This window comes from Prionailurus viverrinus, chromosome A2, assembly GCF_022837055.1.
Source record: "Prionailurus viverrinus isolate Anna chromosome A2, UM_Priviv_1.0, whole genome shotgun sequence".
In the NCBI taxonomy this organism is placed as follows: domain Eukaryota; kingdom Metazoa; phylum Chordata; class Mammalia; order Carnivora; family Felidae; genus Prionailurus; species Prionailurus viverrinus.
In genome coordinates, this window is record NC_062562.1 from 121,963,397 (window position 1) to 121,975,683 (window position 12,287).

The window sequence follows — 12,287 nt, forward strand, 5'->3', positions numbered from 1 at the left end:
TAGAAATAAAACAATGGAACACCTCCTTTAAAAACCCTATAATCCTAACTCACTTTATGCCACCGACAAATGCTTTGCATTTAAAGCTAGTTAATGTATCTCCCTCCCGGAACTGATTTTCATTGACTGTTCTGGATAACTAGTTATATTCTGAATATTTTGTCTGGTCTCCAATTTGCGGCAGTCAAATCTCAGACGCTCCCCCCTCTAGGTTTCTTGTTGAAGTTGTTCTCTTAGTGAAGGTTGGAATGTCTTTAGTGGACCCCCCCCCCCCCCCCGCCACCTCAACCCAGTTGCTCTCTATGAGAGGACGGAACTTACTAGCAAGACTCTCCATGGGCAGGGTATAAAGACGGTCTGAAACCCAAGTTGGGAATATGGCAAAGTATGCTTGATAGAATGCCATATTCCCCTCCTCTCCTTCCAAAATAGTTCAGCTTCAGGGGGATGGGCACTGTGTTCCACTTGGTCTTATGAATGGAGGTCTAACTTTGGCATAGCCTTTCCATCTGCCTTCCCAGCATCCATTACCCGGTTGACATGATTGTGGAAGGCAGGTTGCCCATTACAGAGGAGATAATCCTGGAAACTGTAAGGGGCAGGTAGGGTGGAAGGAGAGAAAACATTCTTGGGAGACCATGGTTTTCACCCCACAACCGACAAGAAATCGACTCACACTCTATGCAGCATGAAGAAATGTGCATTTCCTGGGCCCTTCCCAGTCAAGTCAGAGCTATGCTATGTCTCAGCCAAAGGGATTTCAGTTCCAGATTGGGTTCTTGAAACTCAAATTAGTTCCAAGTTAGATTCTTTGGTATTTCCAGTAGAAACAATAGTCTTGAAATCCAACACTTTTGATTTTTAACAGCCAGGATTTATGAGAGGGAAAAAAAAAGTATTTCAAGTTTCAAAAGGCTGTCCCCTAAAAAGACCAGAACAAAAAGTTTGTGCAGTCAACGGGATATTAGAAAGAAATTAGAACAATAATTGGATGGCTCTATCTCCCGCAGATTAAAGATCATCCAGACTTTAGTCAAAATCATTTTATTAAGATAAAAAGATATATTGGGGCGCCTGGGTGGCTGAGTCAGTTGAGCGTCCGACTTTGGCTCAGGTGATGATCTCACAGTCTGTCAGTTCAATCCCTGCATCGGGCTCTGTGCTGATGGCTCAGAGCCTGGAGCCTGCTTCAGATTCTGTGTCTCCCTCTCTCTCTGCCCCTTCCCTGCTCATGCTCTGTCTTTCTCTGTCTCAAAAATAAACATTAAAATTTTTTTAAATAAATAAATAAAATAAAAAGATATAAAAAGATTCAGATCCTGGTGAGTTCCTAAAAGGGGCACAGTAATGTCTGTCAGCAGCCGAAGAGCAGTCATGCAGAAGACGGTGGGTGGAGGGTGGCCTGGCAGGACATGGTGAGATGGGATCAATGGAATTCATCACGCCTCAGTTACACCTCTCTCTAGGAGGATGGGACGGACTGAATGCCTCCCCTGAAGCCAGAGTGCCCAAGATGTCTGAAGGTGACAGTATGGAGAGACAGAAGTGCATGAGGATATCCTGAACTGAGTGAAACCTAAAATCCTGGACAATGCCGAAATGCCCGAGTTTATCTGGAGCTTACTGCATTGCTTTTCTGCCATCAGGCAGAACGAGGGCTCAAAATTTAATTGTGCGACAGGGAAATAAAGTTCAATCGCTTGTGCATTTGAGTTCGTGGCCTATGCAGAACTTGCCCACCAAGCTTTAAGGAGCAACATGAGGGAGTTCATTATAAGCCTGCAGGTGGGCGTCTGGTGGAATCCAAGGGGGGAGATGTGAGCTGGGCTCAGAAAGGACTAGAGACGGAAACTGGAAATTCATCAGGGTCCTTTCTCAGCTCCCGTTCTACTTCTCTCTGCATATCTACTTCCCTCTTCTCTCTTCGAGGATCAGCTTTCTCCACTTCCCCGTCCATATGCCAGAATGTGGCGGCATCTAGAGCCCAAGTTATGCGACAGGTGCAGCCACACACAGATTCCAACTTTCGGTCTCTTGGTCTCAATTCCGAATTCTTGCACAAGAATCTAAATGGCCTCCTTTAGCTCCATTGTCTGTCTCCCTCAATTCAATCAACCGTGACTGGAGGGGCAGTGGCCAGTGGTACAAACCTGATGGGAGATCCATCACCTCGGTTCAGAGCTCAGTCCTCAGGCAGTTGGAGATGGTTGTGGGCTGGGAAGATGCCCCAAAAGACGATGACTTCTCATTCACTGTGAGACGCATGCCTCACTTTCCCCATCTACAAACTAAGAGGAATCCTACCTATAGTATCCCCTGCTTGTAGTGAAGGCAGAGGGAACTAACATGTACTGCTTCTCTTCATGTACCAGCCACTGTAGTAAGTTAGCCAGGTTATCAGCTGCTCCTGGAAACAACTCTAAGAGGCGGGCATTTCCCGCCCCCCCCCCATCTTTATAGGGAAGGAAATTGATACTCACAGAGGCTAAATCTCATAGCTGGTCACTTGCAGAGCTCAGATGCAAACCGAGGCAGCGCAGCCAGTGCGGAGGCGGGGGAAAGAGCTCTTTGCAAGACTGAGATGACACCTGGAAGCTGTGCATTACATTCCTGGCTATTGATAAATTGCATGGGACAGTACCTTACACGTAGTAACCGCTCAGAATTAGAAGTCTCATGAATGAGAGCACCTGGCCCTTCAATTACAGCAGAAGTCGTATCACCCTGGCGTGTTCAGCTTACACTGATCTACCAAACACTTCTGGGAAGTGGGCTCCCATCTGCCTTAAGGGTCTTCTGCCAAGACACATTGGATTAAAAATGAAAAGAGATGAAAACAGCAGCAGATACCTGTTTTGACTGTCATTGATGTTCAGCCACCTTTTGGTGCAACAGTGCAATGGATTAAAGAGCTTCTGAAGCTGCCATCGCTGCTTCTTGTTGAGGTGTGAATTTTCCAGCTTCCGGGCCTGTTTTCACAGAGTCTTTAGAATGTATCCATGTGCTCTGATCTGCTGACCTTCTGAAGCTAAATATAACTCTTTTTGATTGGTGCTGAGCCCATGCACAGAGCTCAGAGTCTCCGCGTAAATGTTTGCTGAATGAAAGGTTTGTCAACGGGTAATGATTAATCACCTACTGTATTCTCAGCCCTGAGAATGTTAAACCTCTAAGAAAACAATGCATGCCTCTGAGAGCAAACAATCTTTTCTGCGCGATCAAAAACCTAAGAAACCAATTAGTAGGGCAATGCAAATCAAAGCCACAGTGAAATACCTCCTCATACTCACTGGGATAACGATACTGAAAAAAAAAAAGGGGGGGGGGAGGAGGTGTGGAATTAAGGGTTGTCAAGGATGTGGAGGAATTGGAACCCTCATACATTGCTGGTGAGAATATAGAACGGGGCAGTCACTGTGGAAAACAATTTGGCAGTTCCTTGATAAGTTGAACACAGAATTCCCAAGTGACCCAACAAGTCTACTCCTACCCAGGTATACACCCAAAAGAATTGAAAACAGGTGTTCAAACGAGAGCTCACACAAATATTCACAACAGCCCTCTTCGCTGCAGCCAAGAGGTGGAAACCACCCAAATGTTCAGCAGCTGTGAATGGATAAACAAAATGTGGTATATCTAGGTGGCTCAGTCGGTGGGCATCAGACTCTTGATTTCGCCTCCGGTCATGATCTCACAGTTCATAAGATCGAGCCCCGCATCGGGCTCTGTGCTGACAACACGGAGCCTGCTTGGGATTCTCTCTCTCCCTCTCTCTCTCTCTCTCTCTTTCTCTCTCTCTCTCTCTCTCTCTCTCTCTGTCCCTCTCTTCCTCTCTCTCAAAACAAATAAGTAAACTTTTAAAAATGTGGTATATCTATACTATGGAATATTATTCAGCCATAAAAAGTAAGGTAATATTCATACAGGCTCCAACATGGACAATAATGCTGTGCTAACTGAAAAAAGCCATATGCAAAAGGCCACATATTATATGATTCCGTTTCCATGCAATGTCCAGATCGATTTCTTTATATATATAAATATAAGCTTAAAGACTGTAAAAGCTATGACCAGACATGAGAATGTCAATGTCCCACACGTTGTCATTCTGTGTGGGTATTCCATCAGATGGCCTTTTTTTCTGAGAGGGAGAATCAGGACACATTAGCCTTGGAGCTGCTGTTGGAAATCGGTCCATCTGCTTGTTCTAATTGAGTTCAGAAAAGAAATACCACCACATCCATGTATTGATATATCAGTAACTTCATTGCCAAATGTATACACAAGACCCTAGAACTATTTATGTGTTATACTTTGGGCTACACTTCCATTGTGTTTTTTAAAATAGTGTTATTACGACTCACGGTCCGTCTCCTGTACTCTATGAATCCACCCCCTTCCAAGAAGACTTTTGAATCATGTTCATTTATCTAAGAGCCTTATAATCGGGGAGTTCTTTTTTCCTTTTTAAAAATTTTTTTTTCAACGTTTATTTATTTTTTGGGACAGAGAGAGACAGAGCATGAACGGGGGAGGGGCAGAGAGAGAGGGAGACACAGAATCGGAAACAGGCTCCAGGCTCTGAGCCATCAGCCCAGAGCCTGATGCGGGGCTCGAACTCCCGGACCGCGAGATCGTGACCTGGCTGAAGTCGGACGCTTAACGACTGCGCCACCCAGGCGCCCCTCCTTTTTTTATTATTGAAGTATAATTGATGTATCACATGATGTTCGTTTCAGGTGTAAAACATAATGATTTAATATTTGGATACATGGCAAAATGATCACCGCAGTAAGTCTAGCTAACATCAATCACCACACACAGTTACATTTGTGTGTGTGTGAGATGAGAACTTTTAAGATCCACCCTCGTGCGGCGCCTGGGTGGCTCAGTGGGGTGAGCATCCCACTTCAGCTCAGGTCATGATCTCATAGTTTGTAAGTTCAAGCCCCGGTCATGCTCTGTGCTGACAGTACAGAGCCTCCTTGGGATTCTCTCTCTCTCTCTCTCTCTCTCCCCTCGCTCTCTGCTCCTCCCCCACTCATGCTTTTTCTTTCTCTCTCTCTTTCTCAAAATAAATGAAGAAACTTAAAAAAAAATCTAGTCTCTTAACAGCTTTCAAATGTACAGTATAGTATTATTAACTGTAGTCACCATGCTCTACATTACATCTCCAGGACTTACTTATCTTAAGACGGCAAGTTTGTACTTCTGATCACCTTCACCCATTTTAATCATTCCTCTACCCCCTGCCTCTGGCAGCCACCAATCTGTACTCTCTGCCTACGAGTTCAGTTTTGGGGAAGGAGGTTGATCCCACACATAAGCAAGATCATACTGGAATTTGTCGTGTTCTGTCTGACTTATTTCACTTAGTGTAATGCTCTCAGGGCCCATGCATGTTGTCACGAATGGCAAGATTTTCTTCTTTTTTGTGGCTGAATAACATACCATGTCTTCTTTGTCTATTCATCCGTCAGGGGACACGTAGGTTCCTTTCATGTCTTGGCTATTATAAATAATGTTGCAAAGAACGCGGAGGTGCAGAAGCTTTTCAAGTTAGTGGGGCTTTTTCCTTTCCAATAAATAGCCCGAAGTGGAATTGCTGGATCATACGGTGGTTCCATCTTTCATTTTTTTTTTTTCAACGTTTATTTATTTTTGGGACAGAGAGAGACAGAGCATGAACGGGGGAGGGGCAGAGAGAGAGGGAGACACAGGATCGGAAACAGGCTCCAGGCTCTGAGCCATCAGCCCAGAGCCCGACGCGGGGCTCGAACTCATGGACCGCGAGATCGTGACCTGGCTGAAGTCGGACGCTTAACCGACTGCGCCACCCAGGCGCCCCCAATCTTTCATTTTTTAAGGAACCTCCATACTGCTTTCCGCGGTGGCGGCACCAATTTACATTCCCACCAAAAGTGCCCGTCCCTTCTCTCCGCGTCTTTGCCGATACTTGTTATTCTTGTCAAGTTCTTTCTTACAGTGGTTGTTCCTTGCACTTGTCTGTATAGAAAAATTACCCTGACCGTTGAAATAGATCATTTGGGGGGTATCTGGCCAGCTCAATAACCACCTTTCATTGAGGGTATCTCCATCTTCATGTGCCAGCTCCGCTTGTAATTGATGACCCTGTGTTGCTGGCCGTGAATGGACACCTGACCTGAGGTGAAGCAATCAGATTGGAGTTGGCATTCAGAGATGAATGAATGACTCCCTTCCAGGTGAAATGGGGGTTATGGAAAATGATGAGCAGAGGCTGCCATCATGGAAAGCCATTCTCATCCACATCTAACTAGAGAGAAAGTGGACACTTAAAGAGAAGGGAACAGATGTGCAAAGTCAGAGGGGGAAAGCCATCTGGCCAGAGAGAGAGAATGAGGTGGAGGCAGGGAGGGGGAAGGGAAGAGGGAGAGGGAGGGAGGAGGAGGGAAGGGAGAAGGCAGACAGAAGGAGAAGGAGGGAGGAGGAGGGAGGAGGGAAGAAGGGAGAGAGAAATTAGTTTTCCAGTTCCTGGTTATCATGAGCTCTACTCTTGCCCTTGGGTTCTGTGAGATACTCGGGATTTTTACAAACATTCTCCTGCCATTTTATTCGTTTGCCTAAGCTAGCGTGAATGAGCTTCTGTTATTGATGAACAGAAGACCATTGACTAAGACTGCTAAAACCCACTTCTCCACCTGGTTTTGAGCCCCCAAACAAAAGAACAGACCTTGACTCTCTCTGAATTAATGAAACACGGTTATAGATATTCAGAGGTGGACTCATCTATTCCACATTCATTTTACAGATGAAATAGCGGTGTCTGAGGAAGTGAAATCGCCCAAACCTTTCCACCGCATCACGAATCTTGGCTGTGATCTAACAGCTACTTTCCTGGCATTGTAACTGAGGACGTGCACGCTCTCCCAGGCAAGGCTGGGACACAGCACACTCTGTGATGTCATCCCGATCATGGGTCATGGATCATTGTATCTCATAAGAGATCCGTCTGCTGCTAGCATGACAGCGGCTTCTGGTTTAGCAAATTACCTGGATACACGCCCCTTCCCAGAGGGAATCCACACCCTTGTAGGAGTTCTGGAGCAACGCTCTCAGGACCCCTCTCTAGAGGATGAGCCACTTCAACGGGGTCCTAACAAGCCTCAACAGACAAATAAAATAGAGGCAGAACTATAACCTTGATCAGAAATGGAAAAGAGGAAAATGCCATTTTGCCACCTTAAAGTCTGTGTGTTTCTCTCTCAACAGCACCAGTGAGATGTTGCTGAAAGGAAGTTGTATGTGTTTTACTTAGAAATAGGGAGTATGAGGTGTGCCTGGGTGGCTTGTGCTCATGCACGAGCCCTCCCCCACTCATGCTCCGTCTCTCTCTCTCTCTCTCTCTCTCTCTCTTTTTAATTTTTTTTAATGTTTATTTATTTTTGAGACAGAGCATGAGCAGGGGAGGGGCAGAGAGAGGGAGACACAGAATCTGAAGCAGGCTCCAGGCTCTGAGCTGTCAGCACAAAGCCCGATGCGGGGCTTGAACTCACAAACTGTGAGATCATGACCTGGGCCGAAGTCGGATGCTCGACCGACTGAGCCACCCAGGCGCCCCGTCTCTCTCTCTTTTAAAAATAAATAGAAACATTAAAAAAAAGAAGAAATAGAAAGTATGAGAAACTATTTTATTTTTTTTGATTTTTTTTTAATGTTTATTTATTTTTGAGAGAAAGAGACAGAGCATGAGTGTGAGAGGGGCAGAGAGAGAGGGACACAGAATCCGAAGCAGGCTCCAGGTTCTGAGCTGTCGGCACAGAGCCCGATGTGGGGCTCGAACTCACAGATCATGAAATCATGACCCGAGCTGAAGTCAGACGCCTAACCAACTGAGCCACCCAGGTGCCCCTATGAGAAACTATTTTAGATGAAAGTCAGGGCAAGGAGGGGAATGATTGAACCATATAGAATTTTGAAGTGTTTGAATAAAGAACTTAAAATAACCTCAAACTATTTCGGTTTCTTTGATGTATATGAAAGGAAAATATTTCAGGTGCGTTGGATCAGATAGACATGTTTTGAAGACAAATGCACCCAAACTCTGTAACCCAGAGCTTCCTCAAACTTTATTTTAATTAATTTCTTTTTTAATTTTTTTAAATGTTTATTTATTTTTGACACAGAGAGAGAGAGACAGAGCATGATGGGGGAGGGACGGAGAGAGAGGGAGACACAGAATCCGAAGCGGGCTCCAGGCTCTGAGCTGTCAGCCCAGAGCCCGACGCGGGGCTCGAACTCATGGACCGCGAGATCATGACCTGAGCCGAAGTCAGACACTTAACCGACTGAGCCACCCAGGCACCCCAAGGTGTCCCCTTTCTTAAGTGTCTTGGGAAGGAGAGGGGGTAGCGCTCATCCCTCCCATGTTGCCCTCTTGGGTGTTGCTTCTCCAGATCCCGGGCTCTGTTTACCTCTGCCATCACCGCTGTGACATATCACACACTTCTCTACCAGTCACCACCTCCTGGACCTCGGGGTCTACTGTGCCTCGAGATACCATGTGACTGCCATGGGCTCAAAGGGTGAATGTGGAACCAGCCCTACTCACTCCCCTTTCTGCCTGACTCCTACCACATAACCACAGAATCTGAAGCAGATTTGCCAGAGGGGAGGGCTCCTTGAATGGACTTACAATGGGGGAGTAACTAAAAGGTAAAATTACGTGTTAGTGTCAGTCTTACTCCTAAAAGCCACAGAGGGCTTAGAATGGGGTGGGGGTGGGGGGTTGTGGAAGAGTCGGTTTGAGCAGGAGAATCTTGGTTGTGCTCAGCAGTTCCAAATTGGGCTCCTGAGACGTCCTAGCCACCATGGGGTTTGAATACGCCTTCTCTTGGGGCACCTGGGTGGCGCAGTCGGTTAGGCGTCCGACTTCAGCCAGGTCACGATCTCGCGGCCCGTGAGTTCGAGCCCCGCGTCGGGCTCTGGGCTGACGGCTCAGAGCCTGGAGCCTGTTTCCGATTCTGTGTCTCCCTCTCTCTCTGCCCCTCCCCCGTTCATGCTCTGTCTCTCTCTGTCCCCAAAATAAATAAACGTTGAAAAAAAAATTTTTTTTTGAATACACCTTCTCTTGTCACCAACGCACGTCTCCCAAAGACAAACAGTGGTTCAGAGAGATCCAAGTCTAGATTCGTATAAAAAAGAGAAACAGGGGTGCCTGAGTGGCTCAGTCGGCTGGGCATCTGACTTCGGCTCAGGTCATGATCTCACTGTTTCGTGGGTTCGAGCCCCACGTCCAGCTCTGTATTGACAGCTCAGAGCCTGGAGCCTGCTCCGGATTCTGTGTCTCCCTCTCTCTCTCTGCCCTCCCCCTGCTCTCTCTCTCTCTCTCTAAAAAATAAACATAAAAAAAATTTTTTTTTAAAAGAGAGAGAGAGACATTTCTCTACACACAACAAAGACTACACAACTCTCTGCCCACCAATGGAGATGTTTTCACTTTCTTTCTGCTTCCAGGGGCAGAACAAGAAAGGGGCTTCAGGAGGCCCTAATGTTTCTTCACCCTCAGGCTCCACAAAAGACCTGGCTGCAGTACTGGAAAGACCACTGTCCTGTATGTGGAGCCTGAACACAGCCCTACACAGGATGCCTCACCGGACTCTGTCTAAATGGGAGAGAGGCAGAGTGATGTATTATCTTTCTGTCTAAGCAACTGACCTTCCCAGTTGCATTAGGAAAGCCAAGGTTCGAGTGAGTTGTGTAGACGTACTTTCCAGAATTAATTTCCATTGCATTATTGGCATACCCCTTCCATTAGTTAATAAGAATGGCCGAAACAGAACTTGTGGAAGATTTTTCTCTCTAGATCTGTAGTTCTCAAAAAGGGGCAGGCTTGCTCTCCAGGGAACATTTGGTGACATCTGGAGACAATTTTGTTTGTCACAGGCTGGGGGGACTTGGGCAGGGGTGGGGGGTGGGGGCTGGAGGCTGCTGGCATCTAGTGGGGTAGAGGCCAGTGATATTGCTAAACACCCTAGACACTCACGGCCAACTCCCCACAAGAGAGAATTACCCAGATCCCAATATCAATAGTGCTGCTATTGAGAAACTCTGCTCTAAGTGCTTGGGAAAAATGAGGTTTTCCTTCATCTGTGACCAGTACTAACCAGCCTCCCACCCTCATGTCACTCCTGAATTTTACTTTTAAAATTCATCTGCTGATCTTCCTACAAATCATCTCCCAGAAGCAGATTAAGAGTGATCATGGCATATACTGTGTACCAAGTTCTGGGACAAGGACTTTACATAATTCGTCTCACTGTTGTCCCCATTTTTCAGGAGAGAACATTGAGGCTCTAGGCAGGTAAGTAAGTTGCAAATGTCCATAAAACTTAAAATCCCAGAGGTGGGAATCAACCCAGAATTCCAAAGTTTCTACTTTTTAACTCAATGCCTGCCTTCCTTCCCTGCTTCCTTCCTTCCTTCCTCCTTTCCTTTTTAAAATAATCTCTACACTTAATGTGGGGCTCAAACTCATGACCCTAAGATAGAGAGTCACATGCTCTACTGACTAAGACAGCCAGGCACCCCAACTCAATGTCTTTCTAAGGAAACCAACAGTATTCAATTCATTAATACTGTTCTACTTTTCATAGTGAGAATTTTTCATCTTCTGACAAAAAGTATTTGTTACATAAATATGTTTGTAACTATGGTCATCCGTCACTTAGAGCCGACTTCATAGATGGATTTAAAAACACATGTATTTTCTAAACTCCCTGCTTTCCAAGAAAAGCTACGTATTTTATATAGTTTAGTCTCAAATTTAAGGAAGCTTTTCATTTTTGGAACTTCCACACTAATGCATATAATGTTTTAAATGGTAGAACCAGAAGTTTGCTCTATCTTGAGCTTCCCATATTAAAAAGAAAGAAAGAAAGAAAGAAAGAAAGAAAGAAAGAAAGCAACATTTTGTAACATTTACAAGAGCATACTGAATGTTTTTATTCATATGCGTGTCTCCTCCATTGTCTTGTATATTAGTTTTCTACTGCTACACAGCAGACTAAAACAAACTTAGCAACTTAAGAAAACACCCATTTATTAGCTCCCAGTTTTATAAATGAGAAGTTCCTGCACAGCCACTACTTAACTGAGTTCTCTGTTCAGGGTCTTTCAAGGCTGCCATCATGGCGTCGGTCAGGGCCTACTTCTCGCCTGGAGCTCTGCAGAAAACCCGCCTTCAAACTCATGGAGGACATGGGCAGAATTCAGTTCAGACTGAAGTCTCATTTCCTTTCTGTCTGCTGGCCGGGAGTTGCTCTCAGCTCCTAGACTCCGCTGTGTGGTCCTTGCCAGATGGCCCCTTCCATCTCCAAGGTCATTTAGTGGAGAATCTCCCTGATGATGAATCTATCTCATGCTTTGACTCTCTCTCTGGGAAAAGCCTAGTCCTTTTTAAAGTGTCACCTGATTAAACCAGGTCCAGCAAAGGGCAATCTCCCTATCTTAAGGTCAACTGAGTGGAAATCTTAATTACATCTGTAAAATCCCTCACATTAGTGTTTGAATCACCGGGAGAAGGTGTGAGTGTGAGTATACGAAGTTGGCATGGAGCTTGGGAATCGCCTGCCTAGTTTACAGTCTGCAAATTCCTTGAGGGCAAAAACTGGGCCTTGTGTGTCTGGTACCCAATAGATGCTCCATCAAAGGTCACTAAACCAAAATGTTTTAAAGGAATTGGGAAATTCTGAAGTCAGGAGGTTGTTACACAGGAGCATTAACTTCAAGGTGAAGACAACTCCCATCAGGAAAAAGATCAGTGCCCGGGATGCCTTTGGGCCGATCACCATCCTGACCTCTTCCCTTACCGAAAGATTAAGTGGAGTTTCTACTTTCTGTATGGGAATACAGCGCTGATTCAGTAAGGGAAGTCAAGGGAAAAAGAATCCCTATCCCAGAACTATGCCAGAGAACAATTTTCCAGAATCACACTTATTCTGTTGGGTAAGGCTGTATTCAGAGGGATGATGGTGTCATGAGCTTCCCTTAGCTGGTCTGCCAGCCCTTCTTGAGGGTGGAACAACACATTATTCTTATTTATATCCCTAGGGCTAGCACTGTGTCTGGTTCAGAGGACCAACTTTAAAGACAAAAGCTGATTGAACATTTGTAGAATGAATGCTATTCAACGTGTCTCTGCTAGTCGTCATTCAATTCCTCTGGGCGAGGGCCCTTCTGACGCATTTTTTGCAATCCAGCAATGCCTGCCCCATTCCTGGCAGTCAGTGAGCATTCAACAGGTGCAA

At 45.6% G+C, this 12,287-nt stretch overlaps 2 protein-coding genes across 2 annotated transcripts in view; both read left to right on the forward strand.

Annotated features, from left to right (window-relative positions):
- The window catches only part of PLEKHA8 (pleckstrin homology domain containing A8), a 94,691-nt gene extending 87,497 nt beyond the window's left edge, over positions 1-7,194 (forward strand). The window contains exon 15 of the transcript XR_007146351.1: positions 6,791-7,194. The gene's annotated coding sequence lies outside the window, so the exon portion shown is untranslated. The remainder of the gene's footprint in view (positions 1-6,790) is intronic.
- The window catches only part of MTURN (maturin, neural progenitor differentiation regulator homolog), a 43,056-nt gene that overhangs the window by 517 nt on the left and 30,252 nt on the right, over positions 1-12,287 (forward strand). The window contains exon 2 of the mRNA XM_047830458.1: positions 6,894-6,896. The gene's annotated coding sequence lies outside the window, so the exon portion shown is untranslated. The remainder of the gene's footprint in view (positions 1-6,893; positions 6,897-12,287) is intronic.